Genomic DNA, 27,456 nt, shown 5'->3' with positions numbered 1-27,456 from the left:
AAATATTAATTTTATATAAAAATATTAATTTTAAAAATATTACTATATTAATTATTTAAATTTTAGTATCGTGCTTTAAGTTTTTTGAGTCCGTTACGGAACCTTTGAAAGTAATGAGATAAAAACTTAGTATTTGGCAAGTTGACTGATATAAATAAATACCCAATATTCAAATATAGAAATATTATTAATCACCAAAATAAAAATCCAAGTAAAGAGAAAAATTAATAAATAATTTACCATTTTCATTTTCATTGTCGTTTTTTATTTTTTTAAAAAATAAATTATAATAACCTTAGAGCATCACTGCACTGCAGAACGTAGATGATCAGGTGAAAGGCTCAAATAATAAATATGTTAACCCTTCCCATGTATTTGATAAACCCTTTTAGGAAACCACGTTCCAATCCTTTTTTTCCAGTTTATTTGAATTCTTCAAACAACAAAGGCAGAGACTTTAAGAAACACCCTAAAAGAATCTCATTTGAAGAGAAGAACCCAGAAAAGTTAATGGTTTCAGAAAAAAAAGCAAAGGCAGAGCAAAAATGGAAGAAAGTAACAGTAACAATAGCATAGTAAGCAATGTGGCTAGAGCCATTGTTGCAGCCCTTGATTGGAATTCTACTCCCGAGGCTCGCAAAACTGCCGTTTCGTACCTTGAATCAGTATTCTCTCTTAGGATTTGAAAATGCTCAATTGAACAATCGAAAATGTGCAAAGGGGTTAATTGACAATAATTTAATTAAAGAGTAAGGAGAGCAAAAGATAGAAAAATTTGGCACAAGTATTTAAAGTGGTTCGATTTATCAACCAAGTCTATATATACTACCTAAGCTCCTCACTTAGGATTTTTTAACAAATCTACTAATTTGTACTTTCTTTTTAAAGGATAAAGAGATGACCTTTACAACTCTCTATTTTTTGAATTGGCTAAGATAGAACTAAAACCTCTTTACAAAAGGTAAAAAGAAGTAAACAAATAAACCTCTCAAATGTAGGGTGTTTACAAAAATCTAAGCTTACTAAAAACACAAATATTTACAAGAGAGATGAAAATAAGATTGGAAAATTCTTCTCTTGTGTTTGAATGCTTGGATAGGTGTTCTTAGCCCTTCTTCAAGTGTCCTGAACTTGTTTTTATATGTTAGAATGTTGTTGTGACCGTTTCTAGCTGTTGTGAGTGTTTTGGAGCCGTTGGGGATCAATTTTTATGCAAAATAAAGCTGCTCAGAACAGTGGGTATCGGTACTCCTAAAGGGAGTATCAATACTACATTTGTTATATTTTAATCAACTAGTTGTTACTAGCCGTTGGGGCCTGATAGTATCGATACTATTCTCATGGTATCGATACTACTATATAGAGTAGTATCGGTACCTATTTGGGTATCGATACAATTTTTATATTCTGGAATTTGAACAATGCTGGTAGTATCGATACTTTCTAGTGAGTATCGATACTTCCCTTACCTTTGGTATAGGTATCATATGAACAATATCGGTATTGTTCATTAAGTATCGATATTGTAAGAACAATATCGGTGTTACTTGTCCAAAAAAACATTTTGTGCTCAATTCCAAACTTTAAATGGACTTTGAATTATTTTTGAAAATTTTTGAATAAATTCAATTCAAGACCAAAAACATTTTGCCTTATTTGTTATATCAAAATATAGTTCAACAATCTTCCCCTTTTTGATATAACAAAATATTTGAAAAATTGTTTTTGACAAAACTTCCCCTTAATAAAATGTTTAATGAAAAAGATATCAATTGTTAGAAAAAAATGTGAAAATGTTTAGCTCCCCTTTTTCATTAAGAAAAACAATTGAATTTTTCAAACACATACTTCTCATCATTTTTGTTATATAAAAAATAATTTAACTTTAAAGTTCTAAAATAACTTTGGAGAGTAAGTGTTAAACTTTATCATAAAATCATTTGAAAAATCAAAAGTTCTCCCTCAAAAAGTGCATCCCAAACAAAAATTAGCTTTAAAATTTTGACACTTAAACAAAATTGAATTTCAACAAAGAGTAACAAATATGTTAGTAGCACATGAAATTCAATATATCAAAGTCTAAAATACTTTATGCAATATCAATAATTGAAATTAAGTACATATGCATAAAGCTTTCAAAAATGTTATGCATTTGAAGAATTTGATATCAATTGTTAGAGATATATCTTTAGCATTTAAAACACATGCATAAACATTTAAATTTAGGTAAAAAATTTAAAATTTGTAAAAACAAAACATTTGAAAAGTTGATATCAATTGTTAGAGAGATATCATTTGCATTGAAAATCAATTTTGACCAAATTTCATTATGATGAACTAAAAATTATGAAAAATTTAAAATGTTCATCATAAAACTTTTTCAACACACATGAGATAAAAAACAAAACATAGCCATTTAAGATTAAAACTCATGCATGCTTAAAACTAAATAAGCAACCAAATAATCAAAATCAAAAGCATTAAGCTTAAAGGTTACCCATTCCTTTTCAAGTGTGGCTAGAGCATCTCAATTTCTTCATTTTCATCACCATTGCTCCCACACACCTTCAAGAGACATTTATTTGGATTTTGGTATCCAAATTGCTTTGGATCCTTGGACGTTAGTTTTAATGCCCCTTGTTCCTTTGGGAACCCATACTTGTCTAATTTTAAAACGTTTTCCTTTCTTCAAAGGACAATTATGTTCCTTGTAACCATGATAATGACAATGTGAGCATTTTGTCGTTAAGGAACTAGGTGAATTATTTAAAATGATTTCTTTTTCTTTTGTTAAGCATTCAAGCTTAACTTTTAAATCAAAACATTCTTTTTTCAAAACTTTCAATTTTCATTTTTGAAAGCTCTAAATTTTTTTTCAAAATTTCATTTTGGTTTTTAAATTTAGAAATTAATTTCTTGTATTTGGAGTTCATGATTCATCGTATGCATCTTGTAACTCATTAAAAGAATATGAATTTAATCCATTCAAGTTAGAAGATACCCCGGACTCTTAACGAGCCATTAAGGACACCACCTTTGTTGGTTCTTCTTTCTTGTTTCCATGAAGCTTTTCGAACTTATTACAAAGCTCCTTGGCACCTAAACAAGAAGAAACTCCTTCATTTACTTTGGGACCAAATGCATAAAACAAACATGTGCATGACTTTGGCATTAAGTTGAGTTTTCTTCAGTTCTTGGACACTCCACTCATTCTTCTTCTTCTTTGGAGAAGAGTAGCCGTTCTCGATCATCTCTCATGCATCAAGATCATTGGATTGTATGAATAGCTTCATTAGTTTCTTCCAATGACAATGGTTGACTCCATTGAAGTATGGAGGCTTGTTGATCGATTGAGAGTCTTCCATGTTGAACAAGCCGTAGGTGGAAGCCATCTTCTTGGTTGCTTTGGGAATCAATAGAGCTTCTTTAAGGATTGTTTCAAGGTTGTTAAACCTTCTAATGAGTCAAGCTCTAATACCAATTGTTAGGATTTGAAGAGACTCAATTGAACAACCGAAAATGTGCAAAAGGGGTTAATTGACAATAATTTAATTAGGGAGTAAGGAGAGAAAAAGATAGAAAATTTTGGCACAAGGATTTAAAGTGGTTCAACTTATCAACCAAGTCTACATCCACTACCTAAGCTCCTCACTTAGGATTTCCTAACAAATCCACTAATTTGTTCTTTCTTTTTAAAGGATCAAGAGATAACCTTTACAACTATCTATCTTTTGAATTGGCTAAGATAGAACCAAAACCCCTTTACAAAAGTTAAAAAAGAAATAAACAAATAAACCTCTTAAAGGTAGAGTGTTTACAAAAATCTAAGCTCACTAAAAACACAAATATTTACAAGAGAGATGAAAATAAGATTGGAAAATTCTTCTCTCTTGCATAGGTGTTCTTAACCCTTCTTTAAGTTTTCTCAACTTGTTTTTATATGTTGGAATGCTATTGTGACTGTTTCTAGCCGTTGGGACTGTTTTGGAGCCGTTGAGGATCAATATTCACGCAAAATAAAGCTGCCCAAAACAGAGTGTATCAATACTCCTAAAGGGAGTATCAGTACTACCTTTGTTATATTTAAATCAACTAGCTTTTATTAGCAGTTGGGGCCTGATGGTATCGATACTATGCTCATGGTACCGATACTACTATGTAGAGTAGTATCGGTACCCATTTGGGTATCGGTACTATTTTTGCATTCTGGAATTTGAGCATTGCTGGTAGTATTGATACTACCTAGTGAGTATCGATACTTCCCTTACCTTTAGTATTGGTACCATATGAACAATATCGATATTGTTCATTAGATATCGATACTGTAAGAACAGTATCGATACTTCTTGTCCAGAAAAACATTTTGTGCTCAATTCCAAACTTTAAATGGACTTTAAATTATTTTTGAAAACTTTGAAAAACTTTGAATAAATTCAATTCAAGTCCAAAAACATTTTGCATTAAATGTTATATCAAAATATAGTTCAACACTCTCTCTTTGTTGTGTTTGTAAATTAATCAGCTTTGCATGTAAAATTTACTTCTTTAAAGTTTGATTCAGAAAAATGTCATTTTGAACTTCGATTCAGTAAATCAGTTTTTTTTTTTGTAGAAGTTGGAAAAATTGTGGGCTGCTTCTTTTTGGAAGAGTGATTAATTGTTCATTTAAGCTAAAGGGTCATTAGGATTTGCTTTTATGGACTTGATAGTATATCTTATCTTTTCATTTTGACAGTAATCGTCTGTTTCTTATACTCGTTCGCCTTTAATTTGTTTTTAGGTTCATGCTCTCTTTCGTTTTCTTTTCATCTTTGCATGTTCTTAGTTTTGTTTGTAAATTAATCAACTTTAGTTGTAAAAGTTCTTAATTAAAGTTCATGTTATCTGGTAAATGTTTTTGAACTTTGATTCAGTCGATTTGTTTGAGTTTGTGTACAATTGGGAAATTTATTTACTCTTCTTTTTTAAGCTTGATTAGTGGTTCAGTTGAGTTGAAGAGTTTAATCTCAAGAGTCATTGTGATTTGCTTTTATGAACCTTACAGCTCTCTCCATTAGGCTTAGCTTTGCAGTTTGACAACAATTTATCTGTTTTGTCTACTTCTCTCCTTGTTTTAAATTGGGGTTTTGGCAATGGTTATCTTTCAGTCTCTACAGAGGTTTCAAAATCTGCGTTTTGTAGTTCCTATGTTTCTCTTCTATCATATGATTTTCAGTTGTTTATGATTGGTAAATGTTCAATTTCTATAAGAAGATTGACTCAAGTTTGGCCTATCTTTGATTGTGTCATGCTGCCTGCCTAGCCCTCCATGTTTGTGCTATTGATATTTCGATAATGAGCCCTGGTTAGAGATTTGATCAAACTTTGACTCAGAATAGTTTTAATTGTTTAAAAGGTGCTCCTCGTTTTGAAATTTTTTATAGTTATTAGAAATATTATCGGGAATTTTTGACTTCTGCAACCTAGGATGAAAAATTATTTATTGTGCCGAAATTTGTAACCATGATTCAAGTAGCAATCAGTTTTATCACGGTCAATGTTTTCTTGCATCTTCAAGAAAAGTTTAATTCGTGAACTTTTGTTAGTAAAACTAAACACAGAAAACTATTTAAGAGACAGCCCTATCATCACTAGAGATGGGCACTCAACCCGAACCCGACCCGATCGGGTTGAATTTTTTTTTTTAATTTTGGGTTCGGGTCGGGTTCGGGTAAAAAAACCTGACCCGACCCAAAAAAATATATAATTTTACCTTATATATTTAGGAATAATTATAATAATACATATCTATATATAATTTTTTTCTATTAAGTCACTATTTTTATTGAATAAAAATAATTTTTTTATTATTTCGGGTCAGATCGGGTTTCTAAGTCATATATTCGGGTCGGATGAAACCTTGTTTTAGTCGGATCGGGTTGAGTCTCGGGTGGAGGCTCTCTTGTTCTCGGGTCAGGTCGAGTGGACCAAAAACCCGACCCAACCCGACCATGCCCATCCCTAATCATGACAGCTAAAGGCTTCCTGTGAAAAGAGCGTATGGAATGAAACCCGGGAAACCGTTTGCTTCTTTTGTGAATATGTGTATACTTTATTCTACAAAAGACTGCAAGATCATAATTTAATGCTGCATTTATTTTCATATCACGACCCTATAAAGTTGAATGTTTTACTTTTATATTACTTTTATTGACTCATCTCTCTTTAATATTTTCAGATTAAAGCAAGAGATATACGGGTTTTGGCAAACACATCATCCTTTTAGCCAGAAAAGATTGATCGTCAGAAATATGGTTACATGCATTCAAAATGCTGCAGGTCATTCACTATTAGTTCCTTTCTGTTTTTGCTGCTTCCTCACTTTGATGAAACTGGTCCTGTTTCTGACTTAATCTCCGAGTTAAAATATTCATTACATGATCTATATGACAGTAATCATGGTTATAATTGTGTGAATTGATCTTGAGAATAATATGTTTATCATCTTAATATTTATCCAGCACTTGGTGCGGTTGCGATGGGAAGAATTCGGTCCTTTAGAACGGAGGAACTTCTCAAACGTTGCTTTTGAGTTAGTGTCTGAAATGGCAGATGGGCTTTGAAAAGTCAAACTGCTGCCCTCGTTGCTGAGGTTTTCAACACGTTACCCTGGCTGCCTGAATTTTGTCTTATTTGCTGTCCCTGATTTTTCCTTTTTGCGTTATTTCAGGTAGTTCGAAGAGGAGGACTAAATCTTTGGCAACAGCTGCTTCCGTCACTAGTTTCCCTATCCAATAAGGGTCCTGTTCAAGTAAAGCTATTTGTATTCATGATCTTTTATCGAAATAATGCACCGGATGATTCCTCGGATTTTTTTCTTTCCATTTTAGGCCGAGTTGGTCCCAATGATGCTGAGATGGCTTCCGGGAGATATTACAGTCCACAATGAAGATTTGGAAGGTTTATATCTATCTTGATTTGAATTTGTTTGTATGAGGCAGTTGTGTGTGTGTGTGTGTTATTTGGACTCAGGTTTTTGTCGGATATGGGTATGTATCTAGCACGAGTATGGTTTTTTTTTATAAAAAAAATTCTGTCTTTGGAGGGTATATTCTGATATTCGTTAGACGGCATCAGAAACGAGTACTTAGAATGAAGTGAAGAGTTGGAGTAACATAGATATATAATATGTATCAAGCATCGTTTGTTTTTAACTACTGTTTAGGCATCCCACTGAAATAACTTTTATCTTTAAGGTGATCGGCGTAGGTTACTGTTATGTGGGCTTACTCAATCTTTGCCGGAAATTTTGCCGCTACTATACACAGTATGGCTCCATCTTTCCTAGAACATTTATTGCTTCTCTTTTAGCATTATTTTAGATCTATAACTCTTGGTGCAGCTATTAGAAAGGCATTTTGGAGAAGCATTGAGTGAGGTGGGTAGACATCATCTTGACGTTGCAAAACAGCATGCGGCTGCTATAACTGCTACTTTAAATGCTGTAAATGCCTATGCCGAATGGACACCTTTGTCCGATCTTGCTAAATTCGGCATCATTCATGGGTATGATATTCTTCCACTTCTCGAAAGAAGATGTTCTAATCATTGGTGTGATACCTTCCTTGTATCTTTATTTTGACAGGTGTGGCTTCCTACTTTCCTCTTCCGATTTACGCCTTCATGCTTGTGAGTTTTTCAAACTTGTCTGTCCAAGGTATGCTGTATGGTTTATATGATTAAGATACATATTTTCTTTCCCTGACGACTACTGCATGACATTGCAAACTCTCGATCCGGCATGCAGAAGGAGACCTGCTGACGACTCTGCTTCTGAATTTGATTCGGCAATGAGTAGCATCTTTCAAATCTTAATGAATGTATCTGGAGAATTCTTGGTCGGATCTAGCTCAGCAGGTGGGGCTATAGATGAAAGTGATTTCGAGTTTGCAGAAAATGTATGTGGAAGTATGGTGTCTTTGGGTTGCTCAAACTTGCAATGTATTCTTGGAGACAGCAATATTCTCTCTCTACTTACAGCAGGTAGCGACCTTCAAAAGATTGCGACAAGTTTTTTAAAATTATTTCAACTTATGTTGTATGTTTGCAAACAGATTTCTTAACATGGATGTATTTATATTTTAGTCATACGTTCCTCTAATTCTATTTTTCTTAAAGTACATGTGTCCTACACATCTGGACACTGATATGGGGATATGATCCTCCAAGGACCTTCCAAATACATAAGAACCTTCAATAAAACATGTACCTATGTTTGACACTCACACTTGAGTCCAAGTAACATTATGTGTGTGCAAGATTGTGAAGCATTTTCGTTTGATCATTTTTTTTGGATAATTCGATTTTATTACCCAAAGAGCAGATAACTGCTACAAAAACAATCAGAGTTCTGATTACATTGATCACTCTACTTACAAAAACAATCAACTATCAAACTATACCCCAGTGATTACAAAGAGTAATATTAACACTATCTAGTCTACTAATATTTCTACCCCTTAATTGTATACCAACAATTTCCTTAATGGTATGAAGTATTTCTTCAACATTTCTTGATCGACCTTGGAACAATCTTTTGTTTCTTTCCTCCCATAAAATGTAGATTAGGGCATTCGAAGCAATCTTCATAATTGAGGTGAGTAAGGATTTACCTTTCCAAGTAGCACAAGCCCAAGTTATATGAGCTTCCCATGACAAAAATCTACTCTGCAAGCCATTAAGAATGAAAACTGCTTCCCATAATGAAGCAGCCACAAGACACTCAAGGAACAAGTGGTCCCTTGTTTCCAGAACAACATCACAAAAAACACATTGACATTCGATGATAAACCCCATGCGATGCAACCTTTCCTTTGTAGGGAGTCTATCAAGTAAAGCCATCCACACTATCAAACTATGTTTTGGGATGTGAAATGGAAACCAAATCAGTTTCTGCCATGGTACTTTAGTACCCTTCACCCTAATCGCATCCCAAATATCACTCACCTATTTACACCAGAAGACAGAACAAGAAAAGCCTCAGACCTCATTTTAAGGATTCGCCTTAAGCTCCAGCTAGTATTGGATCTAATTTCCACATTCCATAAATCGTTTTCATTGAACACATAGCTTTTAAGCCAAGCCACCCACAAAGATCCTTCACCTGCAAGGATATTTTTTATTAGAAGCATCATACATGCTTTATTCCAAGTCTTCATATATTTAAGACCAAGCCCTCCTTCACATTTCAAAAGGCAAATTTTCTCCCAGCTCACTCTTGCTCCAAATGCTGCTTTGTCTGCCCCTTTCCAGAAAAAACATGAACAAAGCTGTTCAATCTTCTTTATAACAGAATGTGACAGGATTAACTGTCTGCACCAGTAGTTAGCAATACTAAACAACACTGCTCTAATTAATTCCAATCTGCTTGCATAACTCAGAGCTCTTCCAGACCATTGATACAACCTTGACTTAATATTATCAATGAGAACAACAAAGTCTTTGTCAGAAAGTTTCATTGTAACCAGAGGAATACCTAAGTATCTCACTGGCAGACAACCAAGTTTGAAACCAGTGATCAAATTAATTTCCTTAAGAGCATAATTGGAAATACCAGCAGCAAAAAATTCACATTTAGCAGCATTAAGCTTGAGGCCAGACATTTCATAAAAATAATCTAAAACACTAGTAACACCAACTATTGATTCAACAGATCCTTTGCACAAGATTAGAAGATCATCAACAAATGAAAGATGGGTTAGGCCAATTCTTTTGAATTTAAGATAGTAACCAAACATACCTCTAGTAGTTGCCAAGTTCAGAAGTCTTGAGAGGACATTCATAGAGAAAACAAATAAGAAAGGAGAGAGGGAGTCTCCTTGTCTAATACCTCTTGCACCCTTGAAGTAGCCAATCAAACTCCCATTGAAAGAAATGGAATATCTAGCTATTGAAAAGCAAACTTTAATCCATGCAATAAACATGCTTGGAAGACCTATAGCCTTTAGAATAGCAAAAATGAATCCCCAGTTGAGAGAGTCAAAGGCTTTATGAAGGTCAATTTTCAGAGAGCATCTAAGAGAGATAGTCTTTCTACTATAGCCTTTAACCAGTTCCTGGGCAAGAAGAGTATTATCAACAATACTTCTTCCTTTAACGAAAGCAGTTTGATTTAAAGTGATCAATTCAAGAATAAGTTGTAACACCCCTAACTCATATTCAACCCGAATACAAGTCCGAGATGTCACATTGACTTTTCAAACTTTGATTCTTAAAGAAAAATCCCGGGAATTTAAAACTTTCATTAAAACAAAATACTTTAATTTACATAAAAGAGATCGCTTAATACAAAATCGATCAAAGCATTCGTAATTAACCAATTATTACATACCAACACTTTATACACAACAAAATACCTACTTTGTCAGTTACTTTTGATCTGATTTCTTAGTAATGTTGTTGTCCGTGCCACTGCTATTATGAATCTTCTTATTTCTTGGTACCTACGTGTAAATCACTTACACGCTAAGTCATAGACTTAGTGAGGCAATAAATAAATATGCAACAATATCTTCATGAATATGCATTCTTATCATTTCCTTCATGACATTTCAATATGCATGTATCTATTACACAATAACATATATAATCATATCATGCATGTACAAAACTTTCCTTCTTGTACCACTTTCACTTTACTTTGTATTTCAATTTACCCATGTATATTATTGAGAATAGAGGTATGTGAGTACATAGAGGTTGTGCACTAATGCTGTCACCACAGCTCGTATCAATTCCCTCATGGGGCACCGAACCTTAGTTCAGTATTCGTCCCGAAGGACTGTCATATATGTCCCGTAGGATGACTACATCCCGAAGGACTATGTCCCGAAGGACTATTATACCCTCGACTCTTGGCATGCCAATTACACCTATAGCTCTCATATCGTAGACTATGGGCATTATTCTTATATTTTATATGTTCATGTACTCATGTCATTTCTCTTGTGATCATGTAGTTCATGTCATTTCTCTTGTGATCATGTAGCTCATGTCATTTCTCTTGTGATCATGTAGCTCATGTCATGTTCTCATATCACATATCACATCACATCACATGTGTATTTGAATCTATTCATATATATACATCATTTATCCAATCACATGAACATATATATGCCTTATGCATGTATTACAATAATTATCATGTATGCATGTTCACAACTATTGTACTATGAAAATCAATATAGGAATTAGACTTATCACAAGTCTTATTCCATTATACTATACATATAGTATGCACTCACCTTAGCTTTGCTTTGATTCGATTCTAATCATTTGATCGTTCCGGAATAAGCTTACTTTTAGTATCTACATAATCATACATGGATCTATATCAGTATTATAGCTAATATACTCTAATGGTTCACTCTTTAGATTAAGATAAATGCCAATTTCCTCTTTTAATGAAGGTATGCATCGATGCACTACTTGTGCATTGGTGCATAAAATGCATTCGATGTTTTATTATTAATGGGATGCATCTATGCATGCCTTATGCATCGATGCACTAATTGCATTCGATGTTTTTATTTTAAAAGAGTGCATCGATGCACTACCTGTGCATCGATACACCTTCAAACAATTTATGGGTTTTAACCTTGATGCATCGATGCACTATGAATATGCATCGATGCACTCTGCCCAGAATCCTCTTTTTGAACCCGAAAATTCATTCATTTTGGATTAAATCCTTCATGTTTAATCCTCTTTTTCATTCTTAACTATAGTACACATCCTTAAACCAATTTATACTCATTTATTTCATCTTAAACCTCCAAATTCTATCATTCATATGTAATTTAAGAATTACATCAATAATTCAACATGTTTGAATTCCACTTTTAACACTTAGTATATCTTAACTAGATTGATGACAAGTCAAATTTAACTTTCAATTCTAGTTATGAACTCTATTCTAAGATTTCATTTAAGAACTTCAAATCTTAAATCTCTCCTAACTCCATCATCCTTTGATGTTAAGATAACTTAAGCTTTCCTTAAGCTTAGTTATCATCTAATAATCAAAACCCAATATTAAATTTAACAAGAAATTCAATAATTAGAAATCTTACCTTGGCTTTGGTTCACACGCACAAGGAAGAAAGAAGAAGAGAACTCTAGAAGCCTTGGGTGTTTTCTCCCCTTCCACCCACGTGTATCCATATATATATATATATATATATATTTATCCTTTCTTTAATTATTTTTCCTTGCAATTACTCTATTGTCCTTGCATTCCTTATTCCTTTCAATTCCATCCTACACAATAATTTACATGTAAATCTTTATACTATTCATTCATTTTATTTTAACCACCAAATTCTGTGACTTTACAATTTAGTAACTAATCCGGTATTGAGGATGTTACAACTCTCCCCCCTTAAGAAAATTCATCCTCGAATTTTCATTATGCAAAGAGGTAGGGGTACTTAATCCTCATGTCCTCTTCACGTTCCCATGTTGCTTCCTCTACTTTGTGATTCCTCTACAAGACTTTAACTAATAGAATAGTCTTGTTCCTTAGTTGCTTGACTTCGTGAGCTAATATTTGAACAGGTTCTTCCTCATAAGTTAAATCTGGTCGAACTTCAATTTCTTCAGTAGCCACAATGTGGGATGGATCAGATCGATATTTCCTAAGCATTGAGACATGAAAGACATTGTGTATCTTTTCCATTTCAGGTAGCAAAATTAGCTGATATACTACTGGTCCTACTCTCTTAGTAATCTCGTAAGGACCAATGAATCGAGGACTCAACTTTCCTTTCCGTCCAAACCACAATACTTTCTTTCACGGAGACACTTTCAAGAACACTTTATCTCCGACTTGAAATTCAATCTCTTTCCTTTTTAAATCAGCATATGATTTATGTCTATCAGCTGCAGCTTTCAGCTTATTCTGAATTACTTGAACTTTTTCTTCCGTATTCTGAATCAACTCAGGACCAATAACTTCTCGATCCTTAAGTTCATACCAGTTCAAGGGCGTACGACATCTTCTTCCGTATAAAGCTTCATAGGGAGCCATTTTGATGCTTGACTGATAACTATTGTTGTACGCAAATTCATCAAGTGGTAAATACCTTTCACACGATCCTTTGAATTCAATGACACAAGCTCTTAGCATATCCTCCAGAATTTGAATAGTTTGCTCGGATTGACCATCGGTTTGAGGATGAAACGTTGTACTGAAGTTCAACCGAGTTCCCAGTGCTCCATGTAATGACTTCCAAAACCGTGATGTGAATCTAGGATCTCGATCAGAAACTATGGAAATAGGTACACCATGCAAACGTATAATCTCTCTAATATACAATTCTGCATACTTATCCATGGAGAAATCAGTTCGTACCAGAACAAAATGGGCTGACGTAGTCAATCTATCTACGATCAACCAGATTGAATCCTTTTTGTTCAGAGTTAGAGGAAACCCCATCACAAAATCCATCGTTATGTTTTCCCATTTCCATTGAGGAATTGAAATTGGTTGTAACAATCCTGACGGAACCTGATGCTCAGCTTTGACTTGTTGACAAGTCAAACACTTTGATACAAATTTCGTAATGTCTTTCTTCATTCCCGGCCACCAATATCGACTCTTGAGATCCATATACATTTTATTCCCTCCCGGATGCATTGTCAATGGACTACAATGAGCTTCCGTTAACAAATCATTCTTTAATTCATCATCATCCGGAATTACCAATCTTTCTCGATAATACAAATTCTCATCAGACTTAATCTCATAATCCGTACCCTCTCCATTTCTTATCTGTTGTATCTTCTTTAAAAACTTTCCATCTTTAGCTTGCAATTCTTTAATTCGATCTAGCCATGCTGGCTTGACAGTCAATTCTGCACAAATTGCACCATCTTCTCTTAACGATAATCTAGCATCAAGAGTTCGCAAAGCTGTAAACGTCTTTCTACTCAAGGCATCAGCTACCACATTTGCCTTTCCGGGATGGAAATCAATCACAACATCATAATCCTTGAGAAATTCCACCCATCTTCTTTGTCTTAAATTCAACTCTTTCTGAGTCATCAAGTATTTTAAACTCTTGTGATCCGTATACAAGTAGCACTTTTCACCATACAAGTAGTGACGCCAGATCTTTAAAACAAACACTACTACCGCCATCTCTAGGTCGTGTGTTGGATAATTCTTCTCGTGCGGTTTTAGTTGTCTCGAGGCATAGGCCACCACCTTGCCTTCTTGCATTAATACGCATCCCAAACCACTATGAGACGCATCACTATACACTATAAAGTTCTTACCAGACTCAAGTTGTACTAACACTGGAGCTTCTGTAAGAATCTTCTTTAACTTTTCAAAACTCTCTTGACATTCTTGAGTCCAAACAAATTTTACTTCCTTTTTCAATAGTTTAGTTAGGGGTAATGTTATGATCGAAAAAAAGTTAACGAACCATCGATAATAACCAGCTAACCCCAGAAAACTTCTAACGTCTGATACATTCTTTGGAATTTCCCACTCTAGAATAGCTTTAATCTTTTGGGGATCCACTCGAACTCCTTCTGAAGAAATTATATGTCCAAGGAATGTCACTTCATTCAACCAAAATTCACACTTAGAAAATTTAGCATAAAGCTTCTTATCTCGTAAAATCTGTAAAACAATCTGTAAGTATGAACTATGCTCTTCTTTTGACTTTGAATATATTAAAATATCATCAATAAACACCACATCAAACTGATCAAAATAAGGTTGGAATATCTTATTCAATAGATCCATAAAAGCAGCTGGTGCATTCGTAACTCCAAACGACATCATGATAAACTCATAGTGACCATATCTTGTTCTAAACGCCATTTTTGAAATGTCTTTCTCTTGAATCTTTAATTGATGATAACCCGAACGTAGATCAACTTTTGAGAACACTGAAGCTTTCTTTAATTGATCAAATAAATAGTCAATTCGGGGAAGTGGATACTTGTTCTTGATGGTCACTTTATTGAGCTGTCTGTAATCGATACAAAGACGCATTGATCTATCTTTCTTTTTAGCAAATAGAACAGGAGCTCCCCAAGGTGATACACTTGGTCTAATAAACCCTTTGTCTAGTAAATCCTGTAATTGAATCTTTAATTCTTTCAACTCTTTTGGAGCCATCCTGTATGGTGCCATTGCAATGGGCGTTGTTCCCGGTATTATTTCAATCTAGAATTCTACCTCTATGTCCGGAGGTAAACCTGAAAACTCTGCAGGAAATACATCGGGAAATTCTCTAACTATAGGAATTCCTTCAATCCCTTTATCATTGGTTCTAACATCCAGCACAATAGCAATGAACCCTTGACATCCTTGTAGCAATAACTTCTTCGCTAACATTACTGAAATTACATTTGCCAATGGATTTTATCCTTCACTAATTACCACCATATCTACCCCTTCTGGACTTCTCAGCGTTACTCTTTTCAATCTACAATCGACATTAGCGTAATAACAATATAACCAATCCATTCCCAGTATCACTTCAAATTTGTCGAAAGGTAATTTCATCAGATTAACAGGAAATTCAATTCCCTGAATTTGTATGGGACACCCTCGGCTCACCAAATTTATCCGGGCACTGTGCCCTAATGGGTTCTTCACTATCACCTCATTGCTAGTATTTCTAACGGAATGTTCAATTCTTTCACTAACTTACTAGTAATGTATGAATATATAGACCCCGTATCAATTAATACAATTACACCTTTGTCAAATAATAGAAAGGAACATGTTATAATATATGGGTCATCATAATCCTCATTGGTCTTGAGGTTGTACACTCGAGCAGTAGAGTGTATCTCCTGTTAATCAGAGGATTCCGATTAGCTTCTTCCTCTGCCTCTACCTCTTTCTCTCTGGCCTGTAGAAATAGATCTCTCTGGTGTAGATTCATTGGTTAACATTGGACAATCCCGAACAAAATGCCCAGCGTCCCCACATCTAAAGCAGACTCCAGAAATCATCCGACATATCCCTGAATGATTCTTTCCATAATGTGAGCATTGTCTGGCTTGACTCTGATTAGATCTCCCAGCTCCAGATCCTACTGACTGAGTTTGTCTACCTCTCATCTGATTTGATCCTCTAGCAGAGGATGCCACTGACTCTGATCTAACTTGGGGTCGAAAACCAGCATCTCTACCCCTTTTTGATGGTGCGGAACTCGAAGGAGCACCCGATCTTTTGACTGTATGAGCTCTCGAATTTTCAAACCTCTCGTTCTGAGCTCTTTCCAGAGCCTTGGCACGGTTGACTACCTCTTGAAACGAGGATAAATTCAATATAATTAACATTTCCTTCAACCGAGGACGTAACCCCTCTACAAACCACTCACAAGTATCCTTCTCCGTAGGAACTAGCTTGGCAGCAAAGCGGCTCAACTTATTGAATTCACACTCGTACTCATATACAGTGTGATTCCATTGCTTCAAATTCATGAACTCTTGCTTCATTTGACGAACAAATTGATCTCCGATGTACTTATGCTTGAATTCTTCTAAAAATAATGGCCAAGTTACTTGGGCGTTAGACATCCTCAATGTAACATTGGTCCACCAGATCCTTGCTTGTCATCTCAACAAGGAAATTACTCCCTCCATCTTCTCAGCATCGGAATAATGAAGTCCTGTAAGCATGACTTTCATGTCATTAAGCCAAAGGTCCGCAGTAACAGGACCTTCATCGGCTTCCCCTCTAAACTCTGGAGCTCATAATCCCTTCAACTCTTTCGTAACATTCATTTTTGGAGTTGAAGTAACAGGAGGTTAGAAACGCGTCAATACCGCATCTAACGTTCTAAAGAATACATCTTGATCATTTACAGGCATTCCAGAGGATGTATGTTCTTCACTCTGCCTGGCCAGGGCAGGTGAATTACTACTTTCAGCAGGTCTATCATCTCCTACTTCATTCCTAGAACTACCTCGTCTGGATATCTATAAAAATACAACCATATAGTTCTATTAGCAAAACAGCGTACTTACTATCCCATCAGATAAGAAGTTTCCACTATTTTGTTGGTATGTATACATTATCAGACACTCTGGACTCCGGTTTATGCCAAGAATCGACTAAACCGTAGCTCTGATACCATTAAATGTAACACCCCTAACTCATATTCGACCCGAATACAAGTCCGAGATGTCACATTGACTTTTCAAACTTTGATTCTTAAAGAAAAATCCCGGGAATTTAAAACTTTCATTAAAACAAAATACTTTAATTTACATAAAAGAGACCACTTAATACAAAATCGAAGTCGATCAGAGCATTCATAATTAACCAATTATTACATACCAACACTTTATACACAACAAAATACCTACTTTGTCAATTACTTCTGATCTGATTTCTTAGTAATGTTGTTGTCCGTGCCACTGCTATTCTGAATCTTCTTATTTCTTGGTACCTACGTGTAAATCACTTACATGCTAAGTCATAGACTTAGTGAGGCAATAAATGAATATGCAACAATATCTTTATGAATATGCATTCTTACCATTTCTTTCATGATATTTCAATATGCATGTATCTATTACACAATAACATATATAATCATATCATGCATGTACAAAACTTACCTTCTTGTACCACTTTCACTTTACTTTGTATTTAAATTGCCCATGTATATTTTTGAGAATAGAGGTATGTGAGTACATAGAGGTTGTGCACTAATGCTGTCACCACAGCTCGTATCAATTCCCTCATGGGGCACCGAACCTTAGTTCAGTATGCGTCCCGAAGGACTGTCATATATGTCCCGTAGGACCACTACATCCCGAAGGACTATTATACCCTCGACTCTTGGCATGCCAATTACACCTATAGCTCTCATATCGTATACTATGGGCATTATTCTTATATTTTATATGTTCATGTACTCATGTCATTTCTCTTGTGATCATGTAGTTCATGTCATTTCTCTTGTGATCATGTAGCTCATGTCATGTTCTCATATCACATATCATATCACATGTGTATTTGAATCTATTCATATATATACATCATTTATCCAATCATATGAACATATATATGCCTTATACATGTATTACAATAATTATCATGTATGCATGTTCACAACTATTGTACTATGAAAATCAATATAGGAATTAGACTTATCACAAGTCTTATTCCATTATACTATACATATAGTATGCTCTCACCTTAGCTTTGCTTTGATTCAATTCTAATCCTTTGATCGTTCCGGAATAAGCTTACTTTTAGTATCTACATAATCACACATGGATCTATATCAGTATTATAGCTAATATACTCTAATGGTTCACTCTTTAGATTAAGATAAATGCCAATTTCCTCTTTTAATGAAGGTATGCATCGATGCATTACTTGTGCATCGGTGCATAAAATGCATTCGATGTTTTATTATTAAATGGATGCATCCATGCATGCCTTATGCATCGATGCACTAATTGCATTCGATGTGTTTATTTTAAAAGAGTGCATCGATGCACTACCTGTGCATCGATACATCTTCAAACAATTTCTGGGTTTTAACCTTGATGCATCGATGCACTATGAATATGCATCGATGCACACTGCCCATAATACTCTTTTTGAACTCAAAAATTCATTCATTTTGGATTAAATCCTTCATGTTTAATCCTCTTTTTCATTCTTAACTATAGTACACATCCTTAAACCAATTTATACTCATTTATTTCATCTTAAACCTCCAAATTCTATCTTTCATATGTAATTTAAGAATTACATCAATAATTCAACATGTTTGAATTCCACTTTTAACACTTCGTATATCTTAACTAGATTGATGACAAGTCAAATTTAACTTTCAATTCTAGTTATGAACTCTATTCCAAGATTTCATTTAAGAACTTCAAATCTTAAATCTCTCCTAACTCCATCATCCTTTGATGTTAAGATAACTTAAGCTTTCCTTAAGCTTAGTTATCATCTAATAATCAAAACCCAATATTAAATTTAACAAGAAATTCAATAATCAGAAATCTTACCTTGGCTTTGGTTCACACGCACAAGGAAGAAAGAAGAAGAGAACTCTGGAAGCCTTGGGTGTTTTCTCCCCTACTACCCAAGTGTATCCTTATATATATATATATATTTATCCTTTATTTAATTATTTTTCCTTGCAATTACTCTATTGTCCTTTCATTTCGTATTCCTTTCAATTCCATCCTACACAATAATTTACATGTAAATCTTTATACTATTCATTCATTTTATTTTAACCACAAAATTCTGAGACTTTACAATTTAGTAACTAACCCGATATTGAGGATGTTACATAAGTCTTGTCAATCGATTAATCAGAATCTTTGATATAGCTTTATACACCACAGAACAACATGAAATAGGCCTAAAGTCTTTAACCTTACTTGGATTAGGAATCTTTGGCACCAAATCAATAATAGTTGCATTGAAAGCATGTAACAGAAAAGACCCATGAAAGAATTGTTTTATGGCAGCAATAACATCATCGTCAATTATAGACCATGATATTTTGAAGAAATAAGGCGTGAAACCATCAGGGCCAGGGGATTTTTCATTACCTTGACAGAAAAAAGCTTCATTGATCTCATCCCTCGAGATATCCTTTACAAGATCAGAAAATTATGAACAGACAAGGAAAATTGAAGAATATCTTTCAACAGATTAGGATCAGTAGTTTTAACCTCAGGATTAACAGTACCAATCAAATTAGAGAAAAAATTGTCACCTCAGAAGACATAGCATCAAAAGATTCCAGTCTATTACCTTGTTCATCAACCATGACTCTGATTGTGTCTCTTTTATTTTTAAGTGCAACTGCAGAGTGGAAGAATTTAGTGCATTTGTCACCCTCTTTTAGGCATTTTACCTTTTCCTTTTTCTTTAAGAACATATCTTTTGCTTCTTCAAGGTATTTTAATTCATTTTGCAGTTGAAGCTCATTGTCAATGACTTATTCACCTCTTAAAGTTTTAATTTGTTGTTGCTCCAATTCAACCTTCTTTTGTTTTACCCGATCATAAAGATCACTATAAAAAGAGTGATTAAGACTCCTTAGACAGGCTTTCAGGCGCTTAAGCTTAATAAAAAGGATCTGCATTAGGTTGCTCTGAACAGGAATTTGCCAATACTGCTTAACCACATTCATGAAATTTAGGTGTTGGGTCCAAAAGTTAAAGAACTTAAGTGGTTTTGGGCAATTAGCTTGGACCTCTTTAGAAAGCCAGACCAAAGCTAGACAATGGTCAAAGATGCCAGGGGCTAGAAATTCCACATGGGAAGTCTGAAAAGTACTCACCTATTTAGGGTTGACTAACACCTTGTCAAACTTCCTAGCAAGAAAGAAATCCCTTTGTTTGTTGCTCCAAGTGAAAGAATAACCAAAGAAAGGGTGGTCAAGAAGGTCAAGGTCAAAGAAAACTTCTTGAAAATCTCTCATATCAGGAGTTGTTAAAGGTCCTAGAAGCTCATAATCAAAACTCTCATTCGAATGCAGAATAACAATAAAATCCTCTCCTAGGATCCAAGAAAATTGACCTATAGAGTTTTCCAAATCACGCAGCTATTACCAAAGGTGTCTTCTCACAATACCATCATTGCTACCATACAAAGCAGTTATACCCAGAGGAACACCAAGGTACAACCCTTTAATAGTAATACAGTGATCAGAAACATGACAAATAAAGAAATCAAAACCTTTCTTCCATATGATTCATATCATACCATTTAAGGCAAAATCATAGTTAGTGTAAACATTCCAACTATCAAATTTACTTCCAAGAATAACCACAGACTTGTCAGCTTTAACTCGAGTCTCCAACAAACAAAAAACATCCACTTTATTCTGGTTAGCTCTTCTTAAAACTCTGTCTTATTTTAGAGGACAATTTAATCCTCTAACATTCCAGAAGCCAATTATCATTAAGAATGAGAGTTAAAAGCACCCCATTACCCCCACTACCTCCAACTGCAACATTTTTTGCTTTTTCTAATTTCTCTTTCTTTTTTGATTTGAGCTAATTTACAATACCAGCCACTCCTAATGAGGCTGTTCGAAATTTTCTTTGTTGATCTTCAGGAGCAGAAGGGATTTCTTCAACATAACTTAAAACTTCAAATATGTTCTTGGATCCAGCTAAAGCCACTTTTGTTTTGCTCTTTACTGGTCTACCCCTACCCCGTTTAGGAATAGAAGGATGAATATCATCTTTACCATCAGATGTAGGTAAAGTGGATTCATAGGTAAAGTGGATTCAGGGCTAATGTGCTCTTCCTCAACAGTAGAATCAATTGGCTCAGCAACAGGTTCTTTATTTTCTTTTGTTAAACCATCAATATTTTTTCTAAGCTCCTCCATTAGAATAGGAACATACAATTCTTTTTCCTGCATAAACTCTATACCTCCAACAGAAGATTCCACCACAATAACATTTAAATGTTCACCCCTTTTTTTTCCAAACTTGTGCTTTAACTGGAGCATCATTTTTTAGTTCCATACAACCCTTTTCACTGTGGCCAAAGACATTACATTTCCTACAGCGAGATGGTAGCTAGGGAACCTCAACCATAATCGAGGTAGCTAGCCCATCCTTAAGTACCACATCCACATATTTAGGTATTTCATCATTAACTCCTATTTCAATATAGATTTTAGCATACTCTAAACGTGATTTGGAAGCTGTAACAGAGTCCATAGAAAGAGGGATTCCTATGGCACTCGCAATGTAGCTTAAACCAACTCGCGAGAAGATTTCTAGAGGTACATTATAGAGGTGGACCAAAACTAGTATTCTAGATAAGTCAAAATTTAATCTTTTCAAGTTCGGTTCCTATTTCCTGAGAATCAAAGGTTTATTCTGGATATGCCAAGGTCCATTCTCTAAGACCCAATCTCTAGCAGATTCAGAATTAAAGGAAAAAACATACAGATTACTTCCTGCTAAGATCACCTGAACTCTATTACCCACCAGGGCCTTCTTCCACAGGTTATCCACAATTCGTTGCATAGTTGCGAAATTTGGAGCAGCACCAAGGAATTTCCCCACAAGCGAGAGTTTCCATTCAGAAATTCCAGCTTCAAGGACTTCAAGTAAAGGTTGAACAGTTGTAATCCCATCGCAAACCCTAGGAGGGAAATATTCAAGATCCTGCCCCACAGTACACCCAAAAAGCTTCCTCCAATCCATCGGGTCTTCCACTCATAATGAGAAGAAAGCGATCGATTTTATCAAAAAGAAGTAACAAAGAACGAAACCATCGAAGACGAGACAGAGAGAAAGAACAAAATCACCGGAGACGCGACATAAATCTTCAGATTCTATTAACCCTGCTAACGTGCACCCAGAGAAAACCGTTATCGTGCACCATCCGTTAATTCTTTTTCTTCATCGTTTGATCATTGTCCTGGCTATTGAGTATACTTATGAGTAATAAAAAATTATGAATTGTTTTTTTTTCTCCAGATGCTTGGCTTCTTTCAACATTTTAAGCTAGCTCTTCATTATCAATCACTGCAATTTTGGTTGGTACGTGAAAGTTTTCCATAAATTATTGTGATAGAAAAGCATGAATTAAAAAAGCTAAAATCAAATAAATGTTTTCTCTAGGCGTTAATGCAGGATTTGATGTCAAAGCCGAAGCTTTCAGTGCATTCATCCGAAGATGGGTCATCTGCTAACAGTGCGGACTCTGATTCAGCTCCGATTGATAATGAAAAGAGAAAGATTTTAAGTTTTCTCAATGAAGATATTTGTAGTATGATTCTAGATATATCTTTCCAACGCATGCTTATGAAAGAAAGGCTTTTCGCGGAACATGCCCTTTCTGTAAGGGTTTTGGAGTTATGGAGTAATGATATTGAAGGTAAGGGTGATTTTGGCCACTACCGTTCTAGGCTGGTAAGCTTCGCTGCCTAATTTTAGATTTAGATTCTTTCGATTTGGAAATTAAAGCATAAACATACTGTAGACACTAAATTTTTGCCCGTTTATTTTTATTATTATTATAATTGTTATAATTATTATAATTATTATTATATATTATTATTATTATTATTAATAAAATATTATTATTACAAAACATGCCCCAAATATTACAAGGCCCAACTCTGGCCCATTTTACAAAACCCGGATGGCCCAAAATGATCCAGGCCCAAGCCTAACCCTAATAATACAGGGTTTATATCATCTCATCAACTCCCAGCCGCCATCAAATCATAGTCGTTGGATCTGGCTATGATCCAACGGCCATGATCCTTCCAGAAGTAACCCTAGGGTTATGACAACCCTAGGGACCATACGGTGCCGCCTCCACGTCCAGCTGCCTTACCGGCGCTACTGCTGCCACGCCTCAAGCCTCGCCAAGTTTTCCAGAAGAGCCAGCTGCCCCACACGTCGCAGCTATGAGGTGAGTCACCACATAGCTCGATGACTCACCGAAAACCACTCTATTATCCGGTCCGACGAGAGCCTTGTGGTGGCCTATAAGGCCACCACGGAATCTGCAAAGAGAGGAGAACAGACAGAGAGAACCCAACAATACAAAATAGAAGGCAACCAAAAAGAGAACCCACATCAACCATTCGAAAAGGAAAAAAGAAAAGAAGAAAACACTTACCACGGCCGTCGGGGTCTTCAAGTGAAACCAGAAAAACAAAGCTATCAAAGGTAAAAAAACTGTCTTAAAGCACCTAGAAGACCTTTTCTGATATTTCTAAATAAATAAATATTTCTTATATATATATATTAATAGATTTTCTTAAAATTATAATAATAAATTTGAAACAACAAGATTATAAATTAAATATATCTTTGAATTTTTAAATTTCTAATAATAGAGACAAATTATAATTAATGAGTACCAATTTTGGGAGTTATAGGGGTGCTAATCCCTCCCTAAACATAATCGACAACGAATCTTTTCTTTATTAAATTTTTTTTGTTATACGCAGATCAGTTTATCTTTTAAATTACGTTTTCTTAAAAACTATTTTAAAAGAATGTTTTTAGGTACTTGACCTACTTAATTCAAAAAGGTCAATGGCGACTCTCAAAACATTTTTAAATCAAAATCATTTTATCCGCATTATTTTTCCCTCCAAGTAAAATTTTTTTCGTGTCCGGACGAAAACCGGTTGCGACACATACATTTTTACCCTCACTGCAGTTCGAGCTAATCAAGTTCATTGCTTCTATCAAGCCTCTTGAATTCTCCAATGCCTGCTCAGGTTTCGTTGCTAACTCTTTCCATCTTGTTTCTTTCCATTATACCTAGTGTTCAGGTTTTCAGGTTTAGAAGCTTCATTGTTATTATTTTCCGAACTTTCAGGATTTAGCAGTAATGGAAAGCATGCATGCAGGTCTGGAAAGTGTTGTCAGCTCTATTTTTTATGGTTCGAATGAAGTTGCTGGGGGAAGTTCCAAAATTCTCCTTGGCAGGATCCTGCAACAAGCAGTGCACGACATGTGAGGCTGCAAATTTGCACATCGTTTATTCGAATAGCCAAAGCTGCTGACAAAAGTATTTTGCCTCACATGAAGGTAACACATCGGTCGAGCAAAATGCTGACATTTTTGTTTGAAGCTTTGAACTTAAGTTTCCAAAATGTTGACATAGATAGTTCTCATTTAGAAAAGAGTGTCATTTTTGTTTCCCCAATAGGAAGGCATTGTGAAGTTGCAAGTGTACAATGTTTTTTTAGCTCTTAAACTTGAGAAGAAAAAGTCCATATAATCCTTGAGCAAATACTGACTTATGTGCTTCATAAGGAAATTTGTTGGAATCTGTCACGGGTTTTAATGGTTAAATTTTAAAACCATCACTTGTCTGTTTATAACAGTCAAAAAATTATATTTACTTCACGATGTTTCTTATGCAGGGTATTGCGGATACCATGGCGTATTTGCAAAGAGAAGGTCGTTTGCTTCGTGGTGAACATAATCTTCTAGGTGAAGCTTTTCTTGTTATGGCTTCTGCTGCTGGGTAATAACTTGCTTAAAGCGTTTCAGTTTCCATGTAAAGCGTTCCTTTTTTAGTTTTTGACATTTCTTGAAATGGAGCAGGGCTCAACAGCAACAAGAAGTTTTGGCATCGTTACTTGAACCCTTGAGCCAACAGTGGATACAAATAGAGTGGCACAACAATTACTTGTCCGAACCTCTTGGACTAGTTCATTTATGCTCCGAGACAACATTCATGTGGTCACTTTTCCACACTGTCACATTCTTTGAGAAAGCACTTAAGAGGAGTGGAATGAGAAAAGGCTGCATACAAAACAGCTCAACAGCAAGTTCAACCCCACATCCAATGGCTTCTCATCTGTCTTGGATGCTTCCTCCCCTCTTTAAAGTCTGCTATTGTGACCTACACTCGCGCGCGCGCACACACACACACATATATACATATATATATATATGTATATATATAAATCTGTAAGATGACTCAGAAACAGGTTTTGACAACTTTTCTATTCATATGCAGCTGCTTCGTGCTATACATGCCCTGTGGTCACCATCCGTGTTCCAAGTATTACCTGGAGTGATTAAAGCAGCAATGAGCATGAGTAATGTGGAGCGATCCAGTCTTCTTGGCATTGAGAACCCCTAATTGTCAAAGGGTGCATTAACTTTCATAGATGGATCTCCCTTTGATGTGAACAAGGAAGGGTATACTGAAACAAATGAGACTGATATACTGAATTGGTTAAAGGGTATCAGTGATAGTAGGTAAGCGTTGCATTTGTACATTTCGTAGCCCTGCTACGCAACTTACAAAACTAATATTTTGAAAGGCATGCTTCAATAAACATCTGCTCATTGAGTCTTTTCTAATCGGTGTTAATGTATCTTCCTCATTCGTAGGTACAATGTAATGGGCCTATCTACAACCATTGGTGATCTGTTTTTCAAATGCACGGGTCTTGATGCTGTTGCTTTAGCTCTAATTGAGAATATACAGTCAATGGAGTTCAGACATACGAGGCAGCTTGTTCATTCTGTTTTGATTCCTCTGGTTAAGTCTTGCCCTACCGACATGTGGGAGGTGTGGCTGTAAAAGCTACTGCACCCATTATTTGTCCGTTGTCAGCAAACTCTGAGTTGTTCATGGTTCGGTCTTTTGCATGAAGACCGGGCAGAGGTTCCAGACCATCACTGCATCTTTACTGGATCAGACCTGAAAGTGGAAGTAATGGAGAAGTTACACCGAGATTTAACTCGTGAAATATGTTCGCTTCTTGCTATTATAGCGTCACCGGGATTAAACTCTAGCCTTCCTTCTTTAGAACATTCGGGGCATGTCAGTCGTGTGGACATGTCTTCTCTAAAAGATTTGGAGGCATTTGCATCAACCTCTATGGTTGGGTTTGAAACTGATCTTATTTCTTAAGAGTGTTGACATCCAGTAGTAATCCAGTAGTAGTTTTAGATTTACGATATTATATTTCATTCCGTAAAGTCTTGTGTCTCAACATTCTTATTTGTTTACAGATTCCTTTTGAAGCACAAAAGCCTGGCAATTCCAGTATTGCAGATTTCATTAGAAGCATTTACTTGGACCGACAGTGAAGCTATGACCAACGTTTGTTCTTTCTCTGCTGCTGTGGTTATTCTATCTATACATACATACAATGTTGATCTCCAAGGATACGTCTCGAGAGATTTGTTTTCTGCAGTCATCCAAAGTCTGGCCCTCAAACGCTTTTCCCAGTGCTGATCTGGTTAATCTCTGTCGGGAAATATTTGTATATCTCTCTGACAGAGATCCATTACTATTAAGTGAATACACTCTGATCGTACGGAGTTCCTTGTAATACTTATTGAACGACGCCTTTATCGGACTATTCCAGATTTTACTTTCCCTTCCTTGTATTACCCCGAATGATTTACATGCCTTCGAAGAAGCCTTGACAAAGACCGCCAGTCCGAAAGAACAAAAGCAGCATATGAAAAGGTTGCTTTTATTAGCTACTGGGAACAACTTAAAACCTCTTACTGCTCAGAAAAATGTACACATTATAACAAATGTTACTGGTAAGCACTCCCTTTTCATCTGGCTGTTTTCCTATTGCTGTTCTGTGGAAATGTGTTTACGAATTTAACCATGCTCTCCATTTCAGCACGGCCACGCAGTTCAGTCAGTACTCCGGGAAATAGAAACGAGGAGGGCGGTGTGGGATTGGCTGCAATTCTGTGATGGATTTTCTTGGATTCAGCGTTGTACAGGAAGTTTAACCTGGAAATATGAAAAAGAAACATGTGACAGACAGTTTACACAAGCAGATAGATGGAAGCTTTGACTTTCTTTAACAAATTATGGTCTGAAATAGAATTTACTAATGTTTTCCTCCATGTCTTTGGTTGATTATAACATCAAATCACTTAACTTTTTCGGTGTCGGTGATTGTACATTTTGCTTGA

The 27,456-nt window shown here is 35.3% G+C and overlaps 1 pseudogene; it reads left to right on the top strand.

Moving 5' to 3' along the window:
* The first annotated feature begins 524 nt into the window (after window positions 1–524).
* On the top strand, window positions 525–27,232 carry LOC120193501 (annotated as a pseudogene).
* Window positions 27,233–27,456: the final 224 nt, after the last annotated feature.

This window comes from Hibiscus syriacus, unplaced genomic scaffold (genome assembly GCF_006381635.1).
Source record: "Hibiscus syriacus cultivar Baekdansim isolate YM2019G1 unplaced genomic scaffold, ASM638163v2 tig00004355_pilon, whole genome shotgun sequence".
Classification (NCBI taxonomy): Eukaryota; Viridiplantae; Streptophyta; class Magnoliopsida; order Malvales; family Malvaceae; genus Hibiscus; species Hibiscus syriacus.
The sequence above is the reverse complement of the archived record's forward strand: the minus strand, read 5'-3'. Positions and strand labels throughout refer to the sequence as shown.